This window comes from Acomys minous (assembly GCF_964271855.1).
Source record: "Acomys minous genome assembly, chromosome: 6".
Taxonomy (NCBI): domain Eukaryota; kingdom Metazoa; phylum Chordata; class Mammalia; order Rodentia; family Muridae; genus Acomys; species Acomys minous.
Window position 1 is genome coordinate 30,571,498 of NC_140487.1, and position 24,771 is coordinate 30,596,268.

At 39.2% G+C, this 24,771-nt stretch overlaps 1 pseudogene across 1 annotated transcript; it reads left to right on the forward strand.

Moving 5' to 3' along the window:
- The first annotated feature begins 19,073 nt into the window (after positions 1-19,073).
- On the forward strand, positions 19,074-20,417 carry LOC311599275 (alpha-enolase-like; annotated as a pseudogene). The gene has a single exon. The product of its transcript is annotated as an alpha-enolase-like (transcript).
- Positions 20,418-24,771: the final 4,354 nt, after the last annotated feature.

Sequence of the window (24,771 nt, forward strand, 5' to 3'; positions counted from 1 at the left end):
TATGTAATTTTCAGTTCCTCAACAATCCTACTCTTCACCTTAGTTCCGCTTCTGTTCAAAGGAGATGATGATAACCAAAGACATGATTTGCTATAAGATACAAATGAGTAATACAAAACCCCTGAGTAGTGTCTGACACACCTAAGAAACACTCCATCATTCTGACTCCTCCTGGAAGCTACTGGAATGTCTCAACGTTAGGGCAGGGAGAATAATGGAACAGAGTGACGTAATAAACTCTGAGTTCTAAACCTTTGCAAATGAAGGCACTATCACCAAGCAGCTGACAAGAAAGTGACTTAAGTGGGTGGTACAGAAAGGTTGTAGGATCAAGGTTGGAATTAGAGGAAGGACAATAAAGATAAGCAGGACCCCAGCAGTGTAGACGACCAACCAACTAACAACTTAGGAAAGACAGTGGCCTCAAGCTTTGTCCCTTTCAATTACTCTCAGGTATTAAGAACACTTTTCAACTGTAAATGAAGGAGGTTTAAAACTTTAAAGCCTGAAATTAACATCTTTCTCTAAGCTTTAACCTGAAAATTCAGTGTTCTTGGGTTTATTTGTATCCTCTTATCATCCGTTTTACTTCACTCCATTAGTTTCCACTTTAACTACCACCAACTAAAAGTAAGCCTTAGTTAGTTGACTGTGTAATAATTCTAGCACTGGCTTTACCTATGGCCTGGCTTATATTTCATTCTGTCCCAATCATTTCTACCTAAAGTGTGTCTCTGATTCATGTTTTTTTCCTTGATAATAAGGTTTGATACTATTTTCAGAAGAAAGCTGACTTCCTTTGTCCTGTCATTGGAGGTCTTTCTAGGTCCAGATTGAAGACCCTCCCAAATATAAGCTGTTATGAATTATAGAACATTCTCTGTTCAAAGCATCACCCTTGCCCTTATTTTCTCATTTGAAGTGAATTTTCCTTTTATCCTCAATGTTTTACACTTTACAACATCCCATCGGCCTTCCAGAAGTTTGTCCTTGCCAGCTGGTCGGCTGGATGTATTGTGATTTAAATTTTGAGGAATTATGCCAGAAAGAGAGATTGAGAGGTGGGCAAAGAGTTTGCTTTGATAGGGAAAGGAAGAAATAAACAGGTTTTTTGAATGCGAACACTCAGCAGGAGAGAAAACCTACAGCTTTGACTCAAAAAGGACTCCCCTTTTTTTATGGAGGGCCGCCTCAGTATTCCACTAAAACCATATGTTAATAGGATGGGAGATGAAGTTTAAACTGTAACCATGCAATTAACATGTCTATGATAAGTCTGAAAGAACTTCAGTAGCAGTGTTTTCCTCAGAGGCCAGTAGGATGGCTTTGCTAATAAAAATGGGTGACCCAAATTTGTACATGAATGACTTAGTCTCTGCGTTGGTCCTCTATATAACCTCCCCACCCGTGGACTGTCTGAATCCCTACCATTGTTGAAACAAATAAGGCTGAGGAAGAGAGAATGGCTACTGGACCAGACTGCTGCTCTATAAACAGAGATGAAGGCCCTGAATGCTGGAGCTGAGGGCCACCTCCAGGGTAGGCTGAGCACTGGGAACTGATAACAAAAGTATAGGAACAACAAACAAGGTGTGGATGACTGCGTTACATTTTCCATGACTGGTCAAGAGACACTCCACCCTTATCCCAAACCAATCCAGACTTCAAGAGGAGGCCTCTGAGTCCAGCATTTGTTTCCATGGAGGTGTAGAAGGTAACAAGTGGGTTTGTCTTAGTGACAGTGCTCTGATGTGTTGGTGTTTCAGAAACAATAGTTCTCTTGGGCTGAATCCAATGTTTAGCTTTAGCCAACTGAAAACATCGAGGAGGCTTAGCATTTTTTTTAAACTTGTGCCTCAAGTATCTGATGACAGTTTGCTGCTCTGAGGGAAAGAACTCAGAATGCAAACAATGTTTCTTAGCCTGTACAGCATGCAGGCATTAGAAGAACATGGCTTTAAATTCTAATGTTAATTCATTTGTTCTCCTTTTAAATTTCTAAAAATATGTTTTTTCAGGCCAAGAAACGTCTCCCATAGGCATTTCAGGAAATAGTAAAGGGGATAGGATTAGAGTGAAAGAAAAAGTATCTTGATAGGGAGCAAAAAGAAAGCCTGCCATTCTTGCATTAAGCATGGTAAGTGAGGCAGGAGCTTTGTGAGTTCAAGGTCAGCTGAGCTACGAAGTGGTGAACTAGCTATTCAGTGGTGATGAAAAAGAAGAAAAAAAGAAAGAAATGAACAAATGAGAGAAACACACACACACACACACAGAGAGAGAGAGAGAGAGAGAGAGAGAGAGAGAGAGAGAGAGAGAGACTGTTGGAGGTTTGTTTGTTTTTGTTTTTTGTTTTCTTGGATTTTCGAGACAAGGTTTCTCTGTGTTAGCCTTGGCTATCCTGGACTCACTTTGTAGACCAGGCTGGCCTCGAACTCACAGCGATCCGCCTGCCTCTGCCTCCCAAGTGCTGGGATTACAGGCATGCGCCACCACGCCCGGTTTGTGAAATGAGAGAACACTGGGAAAATAATTATCAACCTGTGCACTTTGCCTCAGTCTTATCTACCCTTTGCTAAGCTTTCAGCACCAACTATGTCCTTTTTCTCTTCTGTGGCCAAGACATTCTTGCCGTTCTTACAAACTTTCTGAATCCAGCAGTCCTAAAAGGTTAGGCTTGATTATCTGTCTTAACACAACAATTAATCAAATGCCTACCAGTGAAAAGCTGAGAGAGTTAATTATTGTGGCCATAGTAGGGAGAAGAACAAATAAAGTGGCCCACAGAACCCCCACATCTATCTTCTGGGTATTAATATAGGCTTCACACTTGTTTATGTTAAGGGAAAATAGAGGCAGGTGGGACAGAGGTATCGTTATTAAGAGGTTCCGGGAAAACTGTGGTCTGGTTCTGCAAAGAGGTCCTGAGGAAGCTGTTATCACAGTCACGGCTTGAGGGAACCTCTGGTTCTTTTGAGATGATTACATCTGCTCCAGGATACAGCCTCACTATTGTGGATAATTGCCCCTATTTGGATGTAGTCTGTCCTGCTGGCTACCTGATTGCTTGGGGGTAGTTTGAGTTATATGCCACAAAGATGTTTATCAATCAATCCTGTTCCAGTAATTCAAGGTGACTTAAGGGGGAAAGGTTAAGAAGGCAAAGAGAGTCACAAAATGGAGTGACACAAGTGACCAGTGCTCTCTCCTTCATGAGTGGAAAGCTAAGATACCTACCACAACATACCATTATATAACAAAACTCAAGCTAAAATAAAAAGCATCCATCACATCATGTCCAAAGGAAACTCTGATCTCCAAACTCCAAAAGCCCATCCTAGATTACAGGAGGATTTCTGACAGTTAGATGGCAAAAATTAAGATGCAAACACCCGAGGGAAACTACTTACCTTTACACTTAGTTTTCACAAGGAATGCACAGCAGTGTAACTATGTGGTTGCGGGAAGAGAGTCGGGGATTTCCCTTCTGTAGAATGAAGCAAGGAAACAGGAAAGGCTCTCTGTTTGGATTTTCCCTGTCTTATCTGTAGCATCCATCCCAGATCTGGGCCACTACCCTTTTCTGGATCCTGGGATGTCTTGTCAAGAGAAAGGAGAAAAGGAGAGAGCTGTTTCTGTATGTTTTCTTTAAGGTTGATGGGTTCCATTTTCTACAATCTACATTTGGGAAGCAGAAGTCAGAGGACAAACTACGGAAGTCAGTTCTTTCCTTCTGTCATAAATGTTGCAGGAATCAAACTCAGGTCATCAGATTTGGCCTGCTGAGCCATTTAGCTAGTGTGAATTTTTATTGTGGTAACAACAGACAATAACGGGAGGGAAGGAAACGTAAAAGATGCCTCTTTGGAACCATGTGATTTCTTTACTTGAGTATAGCCATATGCTGCTGCACAGTACTGTGACAGGTAAGACAGACTGTATGTGACAAGCCCCAAGAGATTATGTGCCCAAAGAAAATAGTAGCCTTCTTAGAGCAGGTAAGTATCCTGCATGGTATTCCCACAAAGACAAAATTGCTTACTAACATGTTTTTCTTAGAATACACCCCTGTCATTAAATGACATGTGCATGTGTCTATACTTAGCAGTAGTGAGTCTGGCTCTCAACCAAATCCAGGCTTGTGGATTTTCTTTCTTTCTTTCTTTCTTTCTTTCTTTCTTTCTTTCTTTGTTTCTTTCTTTGTTTCTTTGTTTCTTTCTTTCTTTTTTAATTTAGAGTTTGGAGCTAGGGGAGTAGAGCAGAATTTATTTTCTGGATTTCAAGAAAGACTTCCTTTTCTTCTTCTAGGCGACAGACAGCGTTATGCTGTTTTCAGATGAGTTTCTATATACTGTTTATGTGCTAGTCTGTAGTTTCGTAGTCTGGCTTTCGTTAGAATTTTAATTGCATGTAGATCACATGGTAGTAGCAGATAATAAAAAATAGGACAAAACAAAACCAAGTAAACAAAAAGCAGATGCCAAACAGCCCCTTAATTACGCTTGCCCATGGTAACCATCAGCCCTGTTGATTCCTGAGGTGAGAACCCCCATGAGTCAGCAGCACAGTCAGCTCTTGGCTGCGATGACGGATCTGCTCAGTCTTCAAGGAATACAGCCTGACATCACGCATTCGGCAAAGGACTTGCCTTGCTTGAAGTACCTTCATTAGTTGATTTCTTCAGTACTTCTTTTGCCTGTGACTGTTATTAAAAATATACATATATAGCTTGTATTGTAAACTTTAAAAAGTGTGGAAAGGCAACTCTTCAAATTGCAGGTTTTTATTGCTTTCATGTCATCTGAGTTTTTCTCTCATCATTAGTTGAAAAATTAGGCCTTACTTTTTATTTTTAATTTCAAACACTCCCTCTTCTAGCAAGTGTCTCTAATTTTCACAAGGAACTCTCCAACCAATCTTGAACATACTGACAGTGTGAGATTGGTAAGAGTCTACCACTGCCTCCTTTCCCATCAGCTGTGAGTTTACTGACAGCAGCGACTGCATCTCATCTGCATCTGAGTTATAGGACCAGCTGCAGCATAGGGGTAAACTCCAAATCCTCTTCTTTATAGATAAGTCACTGAATCTGAGAAAGAATAACTGCTGGCTGGTTAGAAAGCAGCTGAAGAGCAGACTTGACACCAAATACTGTATCCTTTGACTCAAAGTCACACAGATTCTACACAGCATTTGAAAAAATAATGAATGCCTAAACATGTTTGGCTCATAGATCACTCAATTGATGGTTCAGGAGGTAAAATGATTTTATAATAAGAAAGCTATAAATCATGAAGTTGAGATTTTGTGAAAAATTAGATTCAATGTATATGGAAAGTAGTGTGAGAGTAGCATTTAACACAAAGAATAATTTTTATTCACATTTGACGGCTAAGTAAAAAACGTTGACTTCAAGAATTTTTATACATTCCTAATTTAATGAGGTAATAAGTATATTACATTTATTTGAAAAGATATACATTTACAGAACATATAATAGTGTGAAATTTTGCAGCCGCACAGAAATTCATAATTTTACACCATAGCTGGAAATCATATGGTAAGTGCCAACTATAATGTTTCTGCCATATAAAATTTTAATTTATACCCAATGAGTTTCAGAGGTTTTGTAAAGTTCTGGAGATAGCCGTTTCATATTATACACTATTAATTTTTCATAGTAATTTTATTTTTATTTTCTTTGGAGAAGATGATGTCATATTATTCTGATAAACAGTAATGTAAAGTATGATCTTTTATTTTTGTAAAGCTGATTGCCAACACAACAGGCTATGATCCAAACCAATCAAAATTATAAATATATGAAATACATATTTATAATTTTCTTTATTGCCATATATACTAAATATTCTGTAGTTGCTTCTTGTAAAGTAGCTCTCTTTTTTCGATTAAAATTAAGCCTGAAGTTTCAGAATTTGTACACATGAATTATAATGCACACACACATAAGCAATGCAAAGCATGTCTATACTTTCAGATTCTGAGGTACACATTCTGAAGATAAGTGTAAGTTTGCCCTCCTTATACAAAAGTAATGTCTAACACTCTTGACTCAATTTTCAGCTCTCTAGCTTTTCTAGCCTATAAGCAAGATTAACCTATCTGGCTGCCTTCTGTACTCTCTTCCTGTTGCCCTTCTCCCTGTAAGAGAGCTAGATGTAATCTCTCTAATTTGCCCTGCTGACCTCACATCCGGTACTGACCACATGGCTACTCTGACTAACACCCTATACGCCAGGCTCCCTCTCCATTCATTGCTCCCTCTGGGGGGTTGAACACAGGATGTCATCCGGTACCGACCGCGTGACTATTGTGACTAGCACCCTATACCCTAAGCTTCCTCTCCATTCACCTTGCTCCCTCTCCGGGATTAAACACAGGTATCCTGGTTGTCTTCCTCTTCCCACAGCCCTGTGAAATATGTCACTGTCTTCTCTGTGGGATCTGCAAATAATAAACCGTGGATGCTGTTTCCCGTGTTCTGCTAGGTCTCTCATTCTGTGCCTCACCTGACACACAAGAACATCTTTCCTACTCAGCGTTTTCCTATAAAGGGGGCATCTTGGTACCAATAAAGTAGACACAGATCAGATGAGAATCACAAAGGTGTTTGCCAGTATGAGCAATTTTCTTGTGAAAGTGATACTGGTCATAGGTCAAACAATTAAGCTCAGGCTGTCTGCCAGAATAAAGAAAGACCCTAGGAAAGAAATACTATAAACATCTGTGACAAAATCCCCCAAAGTCCCATCAAAGAAGGGCTTGAGTTTACGGCTTTAGTCCTAAGAGAGACTACAAATCCAAATTAGCGAACACACGCGCACACACACGCACACACATACACACACACACACACACACACGCGCGCGCGCACACACACAAGCACACATACACACACACTTTAAATCATGAAAGTGTATAAACGTACATGAAAGCATATGGTGCTTCTTTTTATATTTTCACAACATCGTATCGAACAACATCAAAGGATGGGAGTCCAGAAAGATTGATATTTTGGATACTTTGCTCCAGAATGAATTTGTGCTTACTTGGGAACATCAAGCATTCATGCCGTTATAACTAACAGTAATAATCCAGATCTTTTAAATCTTTTTAAATTTAATTGTATTCTATTATAATTCATTCACATTGTATCCAGATTGCAGTCCCCTCACTCTTATCTTCCTGTTCCCACCCTCCCTCCATCTCCTGCCCTGTCCTTCTCCCCTAGACCTCTGACCATGAGGTCCTCCTTCCCCACTGGCTGACCACAGCCTATAGGGTCTCATCTGGATAGCCTGCATCCCCTTCCTCTGTGTTTCTACAGGGCCCCTCCACCAAGGGGCAGGGGTTAAATCCCAAGCACCAGAGTTCATGTCAGAGGCAGTCCCCACTCCCTCTCCCTCCTGCCCTTCATGGAGAATGAGCTGTCCATCGGTTCCCTTGATCTCAAGTGGTTTAACACTGTGCGTTTCTAGCTCCTTTTCAGAACCTTTCAGATGTTCAGGTGGGACATTAAAGAATCAGACTTTAATCAAAGGACAGTGAAGTGCTTTGTATTTAGGGTAATATAGGTTACTCTCTTTTATCTTCTGCACTAAATAAATGTCATACACTTCCAGCAAGAAATTGTTAATATTACATTGGATTGTAAATATTTTAACTCATGACCTAAGTTTATTTTAAACTTTGCATTTCACAATTTGCTGCCTGTATAACACACCATCTCAGAAAGGTGTAGGAATTCAAATAACAAACTCCACACTTATCTCAGCTGTTTGATGGCTGTTTGAAGGAAATGGGTATTTTAGACTTTCAGGCAACCAAATTATTTGCTTTAATGAGGGACTGAGACTATTTTTACAATGTAACACAATTTCACCCTTGGAGCCAGTGTTAGGCTTAACACACAAACACGCTACACATCATCTCTCTCACTTCCAAATGGTTCTTCAAAATGTTTAAGTTAGGAAAATGTCTTAAATGTTTCTGTAGCTGGCTATTTACACAAGGAGTACACAAAATACACTTTGGAATGAGTATTACAGAAAGAATTGTCATTACAGCAAGCAGACAGGCTTAAAAGGAAACTTGAACTCAAAACAAAGTAAAAGCCACATATAACACCAAAATTGAGACACAAACTCCCAAGAGATAAAGAGCCATCAAGATAAGACAGAAACGACTCGCCCCAGTGCAGTTTAAAAGCCTCTCTCATTATAGGCACTCCTTGGCCTTAAGCAGAACTGAAGGGATGTAATCCTTGGTCTACATCATATTTATTGGAAGCTGTTTTATGATTGACAACTTCAATAGTTCTCAGATCAGTGATAGTTATGTGCATGTAGAGTATAAGTTTTAGGTAAGTACATAAGACAACCTGATCATGCAGCCTACAGTAATTAGTTTCAGTCAGTCATATTCTTTTAAAGCTATTATAATTTTATTATCTAAAAAGGTTCTTATTTAGGTTTTAGGTATTTTAATCAAACAATTCAGTTCTACAGTTGGCTTGCTGAATAACACTGAGAGCACAGAATGCTTCTCCGATCCATCCCTCCGAGCCATTTACAGAAGCATTTATGCATCTACTATAAAATGAACATAATCTTACGAGTATCTCTTCAGAGTACCCATTCATTTTCCGAGGAAATTTTTCTTTCTTTCTTTCTTTCTTTTTTTTTTTTTTTTTTTTTGGTTTTTCGAGACAGGGTTTCTCTATGTAGCCCTGGCTGTCCTGGACTCGCTTTGTAGACCAGGCTGGCCTCGAACTCACAGCTATCCACCTGCCTCTGCCTCCCAAGTGGGAAAATTTTCTTACTGTTCGCTAATAGTGCTGAGATGTGTTTGGACTCCTAGTAGAAAGAGATCATCTCTTAATTAATTACCAACCAAACAAACAAATAAAAAACTATTTAAAAAAAAAGTAAATGAATTACAGCTATAAGAATAGTAAATGTAACAATGATATTCTTACTATATTAGGGGTGCTATAAATTAGTAGTGACTATAGGTAGAATGGAAGAACCCTGAAGATTAGATCTCTATCCCTTGATTATTCTTGATAGAAATTTGATGCCCTTAAATCAATAATTCTATATTCTACACCACACTGGGTTAGCCAATACTCTGTTCTTTGTCAGCTACTTTAGGAACCTTCTCTAAGTGTAGAGATGTGTTTGTCTTTCTGTGACTCACATGCCTAGTAGAAAGTGAGGTCCTCAGACCCACAGCTTTTTAAATTTTTTTTTTATTTTTATTTTTTTATTTTTTGGTTTTTCAAGACAGGGTTTCCCTATTTAGCCTTGGCTGTCTTGACTCACTTTCATAGACCAGGCTGGCCTCGAATTTACAGAGATCCACCTGCCTCCACTGGGATTAAAGGCATATGCCACCACACCCAGCTTAAACCCACATTTTACATAGCTGTAACAGCACCTAGAGTGTGGGACTCTTGCTTTCTTTTTTTTTAACTCACGTAGGTGTAACGAAAATGGGTGCATGCTGATTCCAAAGATACTTTAAAATGTCAGTTCTCTCAGCAGTCAAATGAGGCAGCATCCTTATTTTCAAGCACATCTTCAAACCATCCTTTGTAGGCTCAATTTTCTTAACAATTATACCTTATTATGAACTCACTGATAGAGCATACCTCACTTACAACCCGACTAACCCAAACAATAGGAAAAGAGGATTAAATACAATAATGAAACCGTAAGGATATCAGTTGCAAGGAATGACTCTCCCAGTGTAGTTAGGAGGCCCTCAGCAAACCCGCAATTCAACCAAAGTTGCTGCTGGAACCTGGAACAGCAGTTGAGGCCCAGAGCCTCAGCTGGAGCCCAAAGGCTTGAAGCCTTCCCTGGAGCAGTTCTCTCTAGGAAAGTCTCTCAGAGTGTTGATGGATAGCCAAAACAATCCCGAGTCTTTTCTTTCAAACCTCTTGTTTTGGGCTCATGTGTATATCCTCTTAGAGTCTCTACAAGGATGTTTTCAGCTGGCGACATCCAAACTCCCTGACAAAGTGGCTCGACTTCTAAAGGGATAAACATCGCGCTCTCTCACTAGTCTGTTCCCAATCCCACACTTGGGATCAACACACAAAAAAGTTTATCTCTCCTACAATCCTTCCCTTTGGTTTCAGCTGACACCGCTTTAACTAAATGAAACTGAGTATTCCAGAACGTGTCTTGTCTGCTGGTTATGATGCAAGTGAAGCATATTGTGAAGCCCTCTTGCTTTAACCTCTGCACCACGACCCATTAGCTAGAGCTAACCATGCCTAGGAATGTTCTTTTGAACTCTGACCTTAGACGGAACATGCGTAGTAATGGACCACTGACTGATCACACTCAGGAATGAGGGCTCAAAGCACTGTTTCTGTAGGCTGTGTTGGCTCTTTGAATAAAACTCCCATGTGGCCTTTGTTCAAGCGTGGCACCATCTTGAGAATAATCCTAGTGCTCCCCTCCCTTCTATGTGGTAAACCTTTCTCTACATCTTTTCTTTTTTTAATTTCTGGTTGTATTTATTTATTTGGCATTAACCACACTGTATTCAGTTACAGACTTATTAATTTGTGGCTAAGGATAACTTACTAAGTTGGTGTCATTTAACACTGAGCTGATTGACTCCTTATACTTAGACTACTAAAATTCTCTAGGATTATTGACCCAAAAAGTATAAAAAAAAAAAAGAAGGAAAATTAAATCTCTAGAGGATCAAAGACAGAGATATTTACAGAAGAGGCTCTTTATAACCTCAGCTAACCAAGACTGTGAGACACAGGCCGGGCATGGTGGCGCACGCCTTTAATCCCAGCACTCGGGAGGCAGAGGCAGGCGGATCGCTGTGAGTTCGAGGCCAGCCTGGACTACAGAGTGAGTCCAGGACGGCCAAGGCTACACAGAGAGACCCTGTCCCGAAAAACCAAAAAAAAAAAAAAAAAAAAAGACTGTGAGACACCACATTGGTGCATGTCTGCTAATCACCCTGTGAGACCTACAGCTGGGCTCTAGGCTCCACTCTCTTCTCGACACTTTTCTTCCAACACAATATGGTTTTACCAGTGTTCTTGTTCAATTAAATTGTTCTTGTTTTTTTTTTTTCATTAAGCGTAAATCACTGTATACTTATAAAACTAACAACCAAAACAATCAAACCAGAATTGTGATTTCTCCAACACTTACAATATTTAATTACATCTCATAATTTCAAGTTTGAGATGTTCAAATGATAGGATTCCAAATAGCTAGTCTAACCCCCACATTTTTCACATACTGAGCTGAAGCCCAGAGTGATGAAACTGTCTCCTGAGGTTATGCAGGTTCTGTTATCTGGTGCAGAGTGCATGCCTCCCCTCTGCTCCTATAAAGTTCTTACATTTACTTTCTTCATTGCATAATTAGGTAGCTGTTACAGATGCTTCAATTATTTACAGCCATAATAAAGATTACACCACAATTTTAAGCAATACTGTAATCTGAGTGAAGCTGCCTGATCCTAGGCAAATCTGTAGATGTGCTTTTTAGATAACAGACTCTTTGACATCCTCACTGTTCCTCAATTTGTTGTCTGTTTGGTTTCATTTCAGAAATGTGTGCTGAAGTAATGCCAGGAGGACACAAGTGCTGTGATTCCAAGAGCATCGTGTCTTCGCTTTGATTTATGGGCAAATGCTGGCCCCACTCCTAGTGAGCTTTGAATACCTCCAGTTTGTGGAGGCCTGGGAAATGGTGGAGAGCTGCCTGCTGTTTCAAAGCCCTAGGTAAAGTGGTGAGTCCACATTCCATGCGTTCCTCCCTGGGAGGGAGGCTGTCCAGGCTTCAGAACAGGTTGCAGCTGAAACCACCAAAATGATTCCCACAACCCTAAGGTTTTATTAATCCTGAAGCTCTGCCCAGTATTTCTCTGGATCACACCTGGGAACCTGCACCTTTCACCCCGGGCAAATCAGATGCTAGCCCCCGGTGCTTTGTAAACTTTCTCACAGTTACTTAAACTAATGTTGCTACACCCATAGAATTTCAATATGGTCAACTTTCAGAAACCTGAAATTAAGGAAGTAACAATGGATCAAAAAAATGTAAGGATGATTTCCTGTAACTATTAAAAAATATATATCCTTGTATTTTTTGTGACGATAGCCAGTAACACACTATGCTGAAAACCCTATCGAATTTAAATTATTTGATAGCTAAGATAAATTTTGTATTTCTCTTGAAAAACCATGTAAATAATAATCAGTCCTAACAAATCTACTTGAAATTCTAATTATTAATCTACAGACTTTGAAAAATTATAAAACATTCTCAGTTCAGTGATATTATTTTAATAATAAATATACTAATAGAATAGTTTGGAAACAGAGACTTATGATATTAGCAAACATACTACAGTCCTAACTAAAGATCCCAAAATGTTTGTGAGCCCATCAAGCAGCAAAACAATTACTTTGTGTGTGTGTGTGGTTTTTCAAGAGAGAGTTTCTCTGTGTACCCCTGACTGTCCTGGAATCTCAATTTGTAGACCAGCTTGACCTCAAAATTACAGAGCTACCTCTGCTGGGATTAAAGGCATGTACCACCCACATTTTAAAAAATAAAGGCTTATTTCATTTTTAATTTGTATTCTGTGTATGTTGGTATGTCAGTATAAGTATAAGCCACACACATTTTGTATATGCCTGCAGACGCCACAGACATTTACATCCCCTGAACTTAGAGTTACATGTGGCTGTCAGTCACCTGACACAGGTGCTGAGGAAGAACAATATACTCTCTTAACCTTTGAGCCAACCTTCCATCATCGAATCTTCAAAACTTTTGCCTATGAAAAGGTTTAGGTTTAAACAGTCGTGCATTTTATGACTCACTTCTTTGTCTGTGAAGGTTTATGTATTGACACTATATTGTCTAGTTATAATTATCTTTTCCAATTCCTTTATTTTTATGTGTTTAGGAGTTTTGCCTGGATGTCTGTCTGTGTACTCAGTGTGTGCCTGATGCCTTTGGAGGCCAGACGAGGGTATTGGGTCCCCTGGAGCTGGCGTTAAAGATTATTATGGGTTCTAATAATGAAACTCAGGTCCTCTGGAAAAGCATCCAGTGTTCTTAACCACAGAGTCCATTCTTAAGTTTACTTTTAAAGAAAAAAGTCAAGCATGCTTACCATTGTTAATATTGAATTATTTTGCAATAACTTTGCATTTTGTCTATTAATTAACAACTCCTCAGTTATGAATATTCAATATTTTTCTCTAACTGGTGGAAACTACAGAGAACCTTTTTATATAAAAGATTCTATGAAACGGAAGCAATTTCTTAACCTATCACATATTAGTGCTAATTAATTAGAAATTGTCACATTACACTGGCAGCTTTAATTTATTTTCTATATTGAATTCAAAAGCTTTGAGAACAGTGGTGCAATTGTCCCTGTTCCTCTCACAGACCAGAGAAAGCTGCTCACAGACTAGATTCAAGGTGAGAGATCATTGGAGAAACATGGAATTCATATCAATCTAATAATACTTTTCTAGCAATCATATATGGCTTATGTGTCTATTAAATGGCTGCACCATTAAACAACCAGTGGCTACCCCAAAGTGATTGCCAAAATCAAAGTGTTATGTGGATTTTTAATTTGTTTGTCTGTTTTTGAGACAGGGTTTCTCTGTGTAACCTTGGCTGTCCTGGACTTGCTTTGTAGACTGTGCTGGCCTCAAACTCACAGTGGTCCACCTGTCTCTGTCTCCCAAGTACAGGGATCAAAGGCATGTGCCACGATGCCTGGCTGGATTTTGAATTTAGCGTTGGTTTGCAGGACTTTCCTTCTTCTCTTGGGTCTTCTATGTTTAGTATTTGGATTTTTTTTCCTCTGTTCATTCAGAGTTCTTCTGAATGAAAGCTATTGGGCAGGTAATGTGGCCCCCCCACCCCCCACCCTTGCTCAATCTTCTTTTTGTCTATATATCTATCTTTATTTTTTTCCTGTTTCGTTCCACTTTGAGGTCCTGCTCGACTTCTTGAGTCAACTCGTTCTCACAGCAGAAGTTGCTGCCCTGCCTCCAAATTGTTCATGTTTTGCAGAATTCCTGATTTTTTTCTTAAGGTCAATGAATATTTAATTTTTTTTCTGGAACCCTTTCTCTGCTCCACCTTTTGTCCTCACTTGCTCCTGCAGCAACTTTAACCTTGACAGTCAATATTAATAACCTGCCTGTTTATTTAAATCAAAGAGTTTTACTTTATTTCCAGTTTCTTTCTTTTTCTTTTTAGTTTTTCAAGACAGGGTTTCTCTGTGTAGCCTTGGCTGTCCTAGATTCTCTTTATAGGCCAGGCTGGCCTCAAACTCACAACTACTAAACCCAGCCCTTTAGTTTACTTCTTAACTCACACTCAATTTGACATCCACTTCATTGCAATTAGTAGGAAAAGCCAATGAACAATTTTTAATCTTTTAAGGTAAGAATTAAGATTTTTGTACCTGCAAATTAGTTTGTTTGTCCACTAACAAAGTGTGTGTACTAGCTATTTGTGTTTTTACCTTTAAGTTGCTTAGTTTGTGATCTGTCATCACCTTAACAATAATTATTAGAGCTGGGTACCAACACTAAATGTGTGTGTAAGTATGCACGTATACCCAGGAGGAAAGAGTGGTCTTTTGTTGACAACCAATTCTAATGGGCACATAACAGACACATTCTAGAACCAGCTATGACATTTTTCATTTTGAATCAAACTTTCTTCAGATAATAATAATATAGTCAGAATTATGGAGTATAATAAAGCACTACAAATAAGCAATACTACATTCCCTTTACTGTTTAATATAAAGAAAGGGAAAATTTGCAATCTAAAGATATGAAATGTGTCCTTTCTTGTGCATCTTAAATACATTACTAATTGTTTATTTACTCATGGAGTTTTTGAATTTTTGAAATATATTCTTTCTCTGTAGCCCAAACAGGTCTGGAACTCTCTAGGTAGCTGAGGCTGGCCTGGCATCTCTTGCTCCAATTGGGATTATAGAAGTGAGCCACAACGCCATTATTATTCTTATTTCACATTGTGACAGTGAAGAAAGCAGATTTTTATATATGACATCTAGTTTTTCTCCTTTCAACAAAATTTAATCTGTATATTGTTTTTGCCAGTAAAAATAATATAATTTCCATAAAAAGAATAAGAAACACAGTCTCAGAAAGATAGGTCAGACAACTCCTAGTATTTCATAATTACTCTGGTTTTCCCAAAGGATTAAGAAACACAAAAGCTTAATCACACATTGAGAAATGTATCTGCTGTATTTAAATAAAAATTGCTCGTGATAGTGATGGAATGATTTGTTATTCAAGAGCAAGTCTCCATTTTTTTTTATTCTTCCAAATGAGTATATTATCTGGTTTATGTATAGCATCAGAACACTGTCTCTCCATCATCTCACTTGGACCAATCATTTCTCATTCTCAAAATATTCCCTTTCCTGTGGTCTTTGACAAATGCACCCGATCAGTGTGCACATTTTCCTTGGCTTTTCTGGTAATGTATAATAATAATTATTATTATTATAATTAATCAATTATAATAATATAAATATTATTATTATTAGTAGTAGTAGTAGTATAATGATCACTTCAGTATCAGTATCTTAAATCCCAAAATATGGTGAAGGTTTTAAGTTAAGGGGCCCTGGACTCATAACAGAAATGGGTAAATGACACATATATTTTATGTACTACCATGGTGACATTTTGAAATTTGAGTGTCGTGACAAATCTGTAATTTATATTCTTTAATTTAAAATAAATATGTTAAAGTACAATTCCAACATAACTTATTTTATAATAATTAACTATAACTATAATTTGTGGAATGATTCATAAAAGACTGCTTATGGTTAGGCTAACCTTAAAAAAATCAATATCTTAGTAGTATATGTACTACATACAAGTTAATGAGAGAAAATAGGAACCTTTAAATACATATGCTAATAACTTTTATTTCATTTCAAAAAATTAAGTGAAGACGTACTTATGTTGGCCTGCAGTTTGAGAATGATCGCCTGAACTTACTGGAGAAGGCGAAGGAGAAGGAATGTCTGAACGGGTGGAAACACAAAGAAATTTAATGCAGGTACACAGCTTGCCTTTTGTTTTATTTTCTATTTGTTCAGGTCAGGATCTCAGCCTGTGGGAAGGTTTTTTTCCACATTCAGGACGAGTCTTCATTTTTCTTCCTTCTCTTTTTAATTGAAAATAATTCTTATTTATTGTAATTTATTCATATTACATCCCAATTGTTATCCCCTCTCTTGAATCTTCCTGTTCCCATCCCCTTCCACCCTATTCCCCACCCCTAGATGTCTGACAGAGGCTCTCCTCTTCCACCGTCTGATCACAGCCTATCACTCTCATCCGGATAGCCTGCATTTTCTTCCTCTGTACATGCAGAGGCAGCATGACTTCATATTGCATTTGCACACATATGCGTCACCACTTGTTCAGCAACAAACATAAGGCATAGAATGACAAATGACTTAATTCATAGAAGTAAAAAGATACCACCTGTGACCTTATCAAAGTAGACAGAAACATGTGGACACGATAGTGTAATTAGGAAACTGCATCAGAAGGCTGGAGAGATGACTCAACAGTTAAGAGCACTTTGTATCCTGCTGAAGAACCTGGGTTCAATTCCTAGAACACACATTTCAGGTTAATAACATTGCCATGTCAACAGCTTCATCAATCTGGCATCCAAACATCTAACGCAGGTGAAGAACTTGTGTAGAGACTGTCAGATAAAGAACTTTCCACCATTACCTGTGGCTTCAGCTCATCAAGGTACTAGATTCAATAGCCTCCATGTAAGTATTAGATCAACATTTCTTGTCCTTTCTTTGACAAATAAGACTCCACTGTACATCAAACCACCATTTCAGATTTGAAGCAGCAGTATGGTACTGACATTTTGTAGATATAGGGCGGCTCATCCTATATGTATCTATCTATTGATGAGGGCCACGTATTTTTAGTATAATCAGTACAACTGACTTCCAATAAGTTAGATTTATCATACATCTGGAAGAAAGTAATTAATCTCTTTATAGATATAGAAATTAATATCACCCCATCTCTACTATGAATTTCCACTGAATTTTGATTAACTCAACTTAATATTTATACAAAAAAGTAAGCCCCTATGAATGTGTGTTTGACCCAGTAGGTTCAACCCACTGTTTTTTACAGAAATTTTTCCTTGTTATCCACTATTGAGTTCAATTGACTAGACTTCACCATTATCCATCCATGAGCCATTCCTTGATGAACCTGTACTTCTGTGACTCAGCTAGACCCTATGACCTTGTAGATTGGCTCTGTATATCTATTAGCAGCTCTCTGAACAAGTTTTAAATTCTTTTTTTTTTTAATTCAGTGAATTACAGCTTACTCGATTTGTTTCAACAGTTACATGGAATAATCTATTTTAGTTCAAGAATTTAAAAATATATTCCAAAAGCCACCTATTACTCAATAAAGACTAAGTGTTAAGGGCTGAAGCATTTATACTTTAAATTGTTGGAAAATTTTGTAATTCTGAAATAATTTTTAAAAAATCAAAGCTTATCTGGAGGTGGTATCATGATGGAAGATTTGATAGGTTCAATAGTTTCTATTAGAAACTAGGATAGTGCTAATGAAAAATTTCACTGAGAGAGCCAGAGTTTATATTGGTCAAGTTAAGCATCTTTTCAGTACTGACTCTAAGCAGCATACTCTCTACCTTCCCCAGCTGCCTCTCCTTCTCTCATCCTATGAGATAAGGCAGCCAGGTACATCCTATTGGCAATCATGATCAGTTTCATGTTCCAACTCTTGCTTCTTTTTCCTTTCTCTATATTTGCTTACCAAAACCTCTCTTCCTAGCACTTTAAATGACTTAGTAAATAAATTTGTTCTTCCAGATGTTCAGGCTAGTCCCAGCTGTTTACCGTATATCTAATATCCAACAGATTAGCAGATTCTGACAGTTCAAAAATCAGATCCAGAATCCAAGCTGGTTTTCATCATTTTCAGTACTCTCTCTCTTTTTCGCTAGTCCAAGAAAGCATCATCTTTTTCCAGAGTTTGGTTTCCTAGCTGGGTTAGTCTTTCCTTGCTCTGTACTCCCTCCAGTCTATTCTCAAAAGTCAGAGTAGTCCTTCTAAGTTAGATATACTCTTTATTTCCAACACAGTCACCTTTAATTTAATCTAAGCAGGAGCTTCTACCTCTGTGCCTCATTATCACCTCACATGCATCTCCCACGCGCTCCCTTAGCTCTCAGTCAACTACCTTTCACTGGTCTCCCCACTGTCCTAGTTTACACTGCTCTTTCCCCAGGAGGCAGAGTGAGGATAGAATGAAGTGCTTTGTTCTCTTTCCTCCTTCAGGGAGAGCTTTACTTTCTAAAGGATGTTTTATTGTTTGTCTATTTGTTTGTTTGCCTGCTATCATCTTGATAGCCCGTATATGCTTGTTTTCTTTTTGCAGAGAAATCCTCTAGTTATCAAATTGGATCCAAGCTCCCGATACAGTTGAAGATGACTTTGAACTCATGATAATTCTTGCCACTTTCTTGTAAGTATTGAGATTACAGGAATGCATAAACATGCCTGGCCCAATAACCCAATTTCTCTCCCTGATTTTTTCCCCTGTATTCCACTAACACAATATGGTCTTATTCATCTTGATTATTGCTTTTGTTCTTTTAAAACATTGTCCCTTGAGGCTATTGTTGGATTCTCAGTAACTAGAACAATATTTCAGCATAGGTCTGGTTGACTATAGGTTTGTCAAATATATTATGAAATTAACCTGTTGATCCATCTTTACTTGCTTAAATTTTAAAGTATTCAGGATAATTGTATATTTGGCTTTTAACCTTAATAATCAAAACAAATTTAGAATCTGGAGACAAAAGATCTTATGTTCAATTTTTTTACTCCTTATGTTATAAACTACATATCTATATGATTTTAAAAATGCTCACCTCGGCTCAGGAACTGGGGCGCGTCTCTCCTTAATGCTCTCTTCAGTGTCTGCAGAAAACTTTGTCTTTCCTGCGCGGTGATCTGAAGGCCAGAAATTCACCATGTCTATTCTCAAGACTCAGGCCAGAGAGATCTTTGACTCTCGTGGGAATCCCACTGTTGAGGTTGATCTCTACACTACAAAAGGTCTGTTCTGAGCTGCAGTGCCCGGCGATGCCCCCACTGGCATCTATGAGGACCTAGAACTCCGTAAGAATGATAAGACGTGCTACATGGGGAAGGGTGTCTCAAAGGCTACTGAGCACATCAAGAAAACTATTGCACCTGCTCTGGTTAGCAAGAAACTGAAAGTTGCGCAGCAGAAGAAGATCGACAGGCTAATGATATAGATGGATGGCAATGAAAACAAAACTAAGTTTGTTGCAAATGCTATCTTGGTAGTGTCTCTGGCTGTCTGCAAAGCTGGAGTTATGAAAATGACGGTGCCCCTTTACCGTCACATCACTGACTTGGCTGGCAACCCTGAAGTTATCCTGCCTGTACCAGCTTTCAATGTGATCAACAGTGGCTCTTATGCTGGTAACAAGCTCGCCATGCAAGAGTTCATGATCCTTCCTGTGGGGGCATCCTGTTTCTGAGAAGCCATGCGCACTGGAGCAGAGGTTTACCACAACATGAAGAATGTCATCAAGGAGAAATACTGCAAGGATGCCACCAATGTGGGTGATGAGGGCGGATTTGCACCTAACATCCTGGAGAATACAGAAATGCGGTAGCGGCTGAAGAATGCAGTTGCGAAGGCCGGCCACACTGAGCAGGTCGTCGTCCACATGGACATGGGTGCCTCTGAGTTCCATAGGTCTGGCAAGTATGACTTGGACTTCAAGTCTCCTGATGACCGCAGCAGGTACATCACCCTTGACCATCTGGCTGACTTGTACAATCCTTCATCCAAGTGTCCAGTGGTGTCCATTGAAGACCCCTTTGACCAGGCCAAGTGGGAAGCTTGGCAGAAGTTCACAGTGACCAACCCTAAGAGATTGCCAAGGCCATGGGCAAGAAGTCCTGTAATTGCCTCCTGCTCAAAGTGAACCAGATCGGCTCTGTGACTGAGTCTCTGTAGACATGTAAGCTGGTCTAGTCCAATGGCTGGGGTGTCATAGTGTCCCCATAGGTCTGTGGAGACTGAGGACACTTTCATTGTTGACCTGCTGGTGGGACTCTGCACTGGGCTGATCAAGACTGGTGCCCTTTGACAATCTGAGCCCCCGGCCAAGTACCTTCAGATCCTTAGACTCGAGAAAGAGCTGGGCAGCAAGGCCAAGTTTGCTAGCAGGTCCTACAGGAACCCCCTGGCAAAGTAAAGTGAGGCCTGGAGATCCTGGAACCACTACCAGCTGCTTGGATCCTGTCACTGATGTCATCGAAGCAGCTGAAGGCCAGCCCAGTCCTTGCTCTTTCCATATCACTGCTTCCTTAAACCACTTGCTGGAAACCTCAGCTTTGTAACCGTCTGATTGGTCTGAATCATTGTTTCTGTCACCTCACTTTCCAGCTATCATCTGGAGCAGGTGTGACTCCAGTGTAATTTCTAGGGTGGCCATAGGCAAGACATACCTACCCCAACTACCTCCCCTCAGTAGTTCTACATACAAAATAAAAGCAGCAGTAACCCTTGGGAAAAATGCTCACCTCCTGACATGATGTAGTTATGTTTATGGAAATCCATCAAGGCAATGCCTTTTTTAAAGTTGATGGTCACACTTACCATTGCTTGTACTAAAAATACTGGAGTGCCTGAGGAAAGTGCTGAATGTCTTACATGAGGAATCCTAAGTCTTTTGCCTACAAATAAGACATGAAATGTTGTTGCCTCTGAAGACTCCACAAGTACATGAATTCCTCTGGTCTCAAGAAAGGAATGACAAGCGTGCTGTTATGTCTGAGACAAGTACCATGGCAAATGCACACTGTACATGGCTTTCTCTATTTTGTAGTTACCGGTACTTGCCAGAACCTACTGGAAACAGAAACAAAGAATGTTATTCATCCTGATGAATATGATGGGGGACATAAGAAAATAAAATGGTGTTATAAATAAATTCTCTCTGAACCTTGGGCAGTTCCGGAAGAGTGGGTCCCCCTTGAGCAGATTCCAGCTCTGGAGGTCCCTAGAGGTCTCCAGGGTGTTCACTTTCCTTCAGGGCGTTGGCCTGTGACTCAGGTTGAATCACCACAGCTTAACTTAACTAGTTCAACTGTTTCCATTTGCAAGGATGCAGGAACCTCTTTGGTCTCAGGCTATAAGATTCATCATTTTCTGTTGGTGAAGTGACTTTGGCCTTTAAAAAGCAACACATAATTCTGAACTGTTTTCAGACGTGTAAATCTTCCAAGGGCTGACTCCTCAATTACAAAATGTGGAAAAAATATTACTTGAACTCTCCACTTAGAAACCACTCACTGTGCCACTTGACTTAATGCTACATTCTAACCTGAGGAAAAAGCAAAGAGGACACATTTAACAGTAAAATGGTAACATTTCAAAATCACCTTTTTTTTTTTATAATATAAGAGTTAAAAAAGGAATTAATCTCTGGTAACTTTAACATTTCTGTTAGGTTTGTTATGGTCTGTAAATATAGTTGAAGGAGTCTGAGTTGTTAGGGAAGAATACATTTTTATTGCTGTTTGTGGACAAGTTTGCAAGGCGCTGTGCAGTAAAGCGTTCAAAGACTAGAGATGAGTTCGCCCAGGCACTCTGGCTTACTTCCCAGAAGCTACAAGATGCTGTAAAGGAAAGCGCAACAATCAGTTTCTTATGCTACCCATTCAGGTGCCTTGTGTTTTGTGCAAATTTAAACCAGATACTAAAAAGAAATGTACCTAAAGTATAAAGAAAGAACTATATACCTACTGTAATTGAACAGTGTTTTGGGGACAAGAAGTTTCAATGTATGAGATGCATAATAGTCATAGAATTTGTGGAAAGAAAGTGAAAGCAATGTTGACTAAAACAAATGGCAAAGGTTAAACGGAAGATCAATTTTACCTCCAGAAACAACGTCATCAAATAACTCTTCACTGCATTCAAGAGTAAAACTGAATATAGAACTGCTAATCCCCATTCTAGGAGAAAGGAGCCTCCTCCGGGGGACGGGGTAGTATACAGGTAGTTTAACTTCAATTAAAATATGTAGATGTACACACACATTATATGTAACTTTAAGCAAACATAAAATAAGATGATGTCATGTGTTTTCTTTCCTTAGTGATCCTTCCCTCTTCTCCAGGTAAGTCTCTGACATGTATTTTTCCCATTTACAGAGCAATCTTCTACTCTTCCCCTCTCGAGAACTCCTTTCCACTCCCCACCCCTGTCATGGTCCATTTATATTTTTCTGGTATTTATGGTTACTCCAGGTTAGACTATAAAAAACACCTCAGTGCCAGGCATGGAAAAACTCTTTTCCTTTTGTGGGATAGGGGAGTCTAGGAGACTTCCCACCCAATCAATATAGGCTATTTCTGCAGCCTTGGCAGCCTTTCAGAAAAAGGTTAAAACCCCATTGCTGAAGACACCACACATTTCAGGCAGCAGACTTAAAAGGGTTTCCTCTACATTTGATCTGGAAGCACACTTCCTATCAAATAGCGCCTATAGTGTCAGAGGTGCTATGCAAGCTCCCAAAGGGGGCGAAATCAATAGTCCCATCCAGCTTTAGCACCCAGGAATCACAACAATAATCAGGAGGGTGATGTGGAACTTTCATCCTGTGAATAGCCAAGAGCTACTTTATTGGACTTACATAGGAAAGATGAAGGAATTACCTGGGGGCCAGCCTACCTGAAACCCTGCACTTCTGAATAAGAAACATGGCATACCATGCTTGTGAGTAGTCCTGGAAGTCAGAACACTGAATTCTGAAGTAGCCTGAGTAACCAGTAGCTGGCTTGCAGACATGCCTATAATCTCCGTGTCTCCTTTACTGTTCTTCTGCATCTCTACCTGGTGGTATGAGTGCTCACTGTCTAAGCCAAGGTAATGTGCTAACCAAGCACACTTGATAGGCTTCTACTATATAGTTAGTTGTTGCCATGCGGTAAAGCAGATGCTATTCCTTGAAACCATTTCTGGAATGGTTCTTCACTGCGCCACTTGCTGACCTGGGCACACTGCTGTCTTATTGGGGGATGTCCAGGTAATGACTACCCCAGCTCACTGACTTGGAAGGGATTCATGCGTGGCACTGTGAATTTAGCCAACTCCCATGGATTGTGAGGCTGTGGAACCTAGAAGAAAGCCTACTCCTGCCACTTTCCTAAAGCAATACAATATCTAACTACAATCTCAGCGCTTATCTTTATACCCACAAATAGTGTAGTACTCACCCCTCATCAAAAAGCCTTCTTTCTGCATTAGATGTTCGGTCACATGGTCAAACGGCTCACGATGTGAAGAACAAGTGATGGTGGTGGGCTGACGAGCCCCAGGTAAGGCATCTACAATACAATGACACCATTAAGGGACAGTTGTGGAGAAGGAAGAAAGACTGAAAGGACTAGCAGGGCAGGACTTTTGCTGTAAACTAGTCTTTAACTTTCTTTTTTTTAAAATATATTTTATTAATTTATTTATATTACATCTCAATTGTTATCCCATCCCTAGGACGCAAAGCGGAGGGGACAGAGTAGATATGGGAACAATTGGATACAGAATTCTCAAATGAATAGTAAGATATTATATTATTGTGAAAAAAAAAAGAAATGTGCCTCGTAAACACTTGAATGAACAAGTGATAAAATTATTGTGAGGCAAATTCAAATTTGTTGACACTCAAGACTTTGAAAAGTCGGTGAAATGTCCAAAATTAGTTAAATAGGTAGATAATACCACATTATTGTTCAAGTATTTAATTGCAAAGTACAGTCATCTGCCTTATTTTGTTTTCTTTGGGAAGGGGGTTCTCTGCATAGTTCTGGCTGTCCTGGAACTCACTTTGAAGACAGGGATGGTCTGAAATGTGGAGATCACCCTGCCTCTGCCTCCAGGCTGACCACAAACTTGGAGACGGCCCTACTTTTGCCTCCCAAGTGCTGGGATTAATTTAAAATAAGATACATAATGCTAGTAGCCACAGAGTTGATACCAGGTCTATGAAGGGACTGTATTTTAAAACTTTAATATTAACTCTCAATTCCGATTCTTGGCTCTATAGGACACAGTTTTAATAAATTTAATGGTGGTCAAACCACAATAAAGATGTTATTTCAAGGATAACTTCTTACGTCACTTTATAATATTTTGATTATTTTTCATATAGTCAAGATCCTTCTAATAATCTTAATCTAGAGTCTCATTGCACTTTACACATAAGCATTCTTTGCATATTTTAGCTATACCAGATTTTCCCAATGTGCAACTACAGAGTACATTACATATCCTACATATATATATATATATATATATATATATATATATATATATATGCCTGTATTTACTTGTTTCATGGCCCACAGATACAACATCACTACTCTCTGAATAGTTTACACTGGAATTCAGTGTACTGGTACCCTTCCGGGCCATCTTCCTTAGAACAGTCGTCTTTGTTGACCAGAAGCAAGGAGTCTTGGCTCAGGAGAAAGAATATGTCTCACAGACCTAGAAGAGCAATCCTAACCTGGGCTCCCTTCCCTGCCTTTGCAAAAGGACCTCCC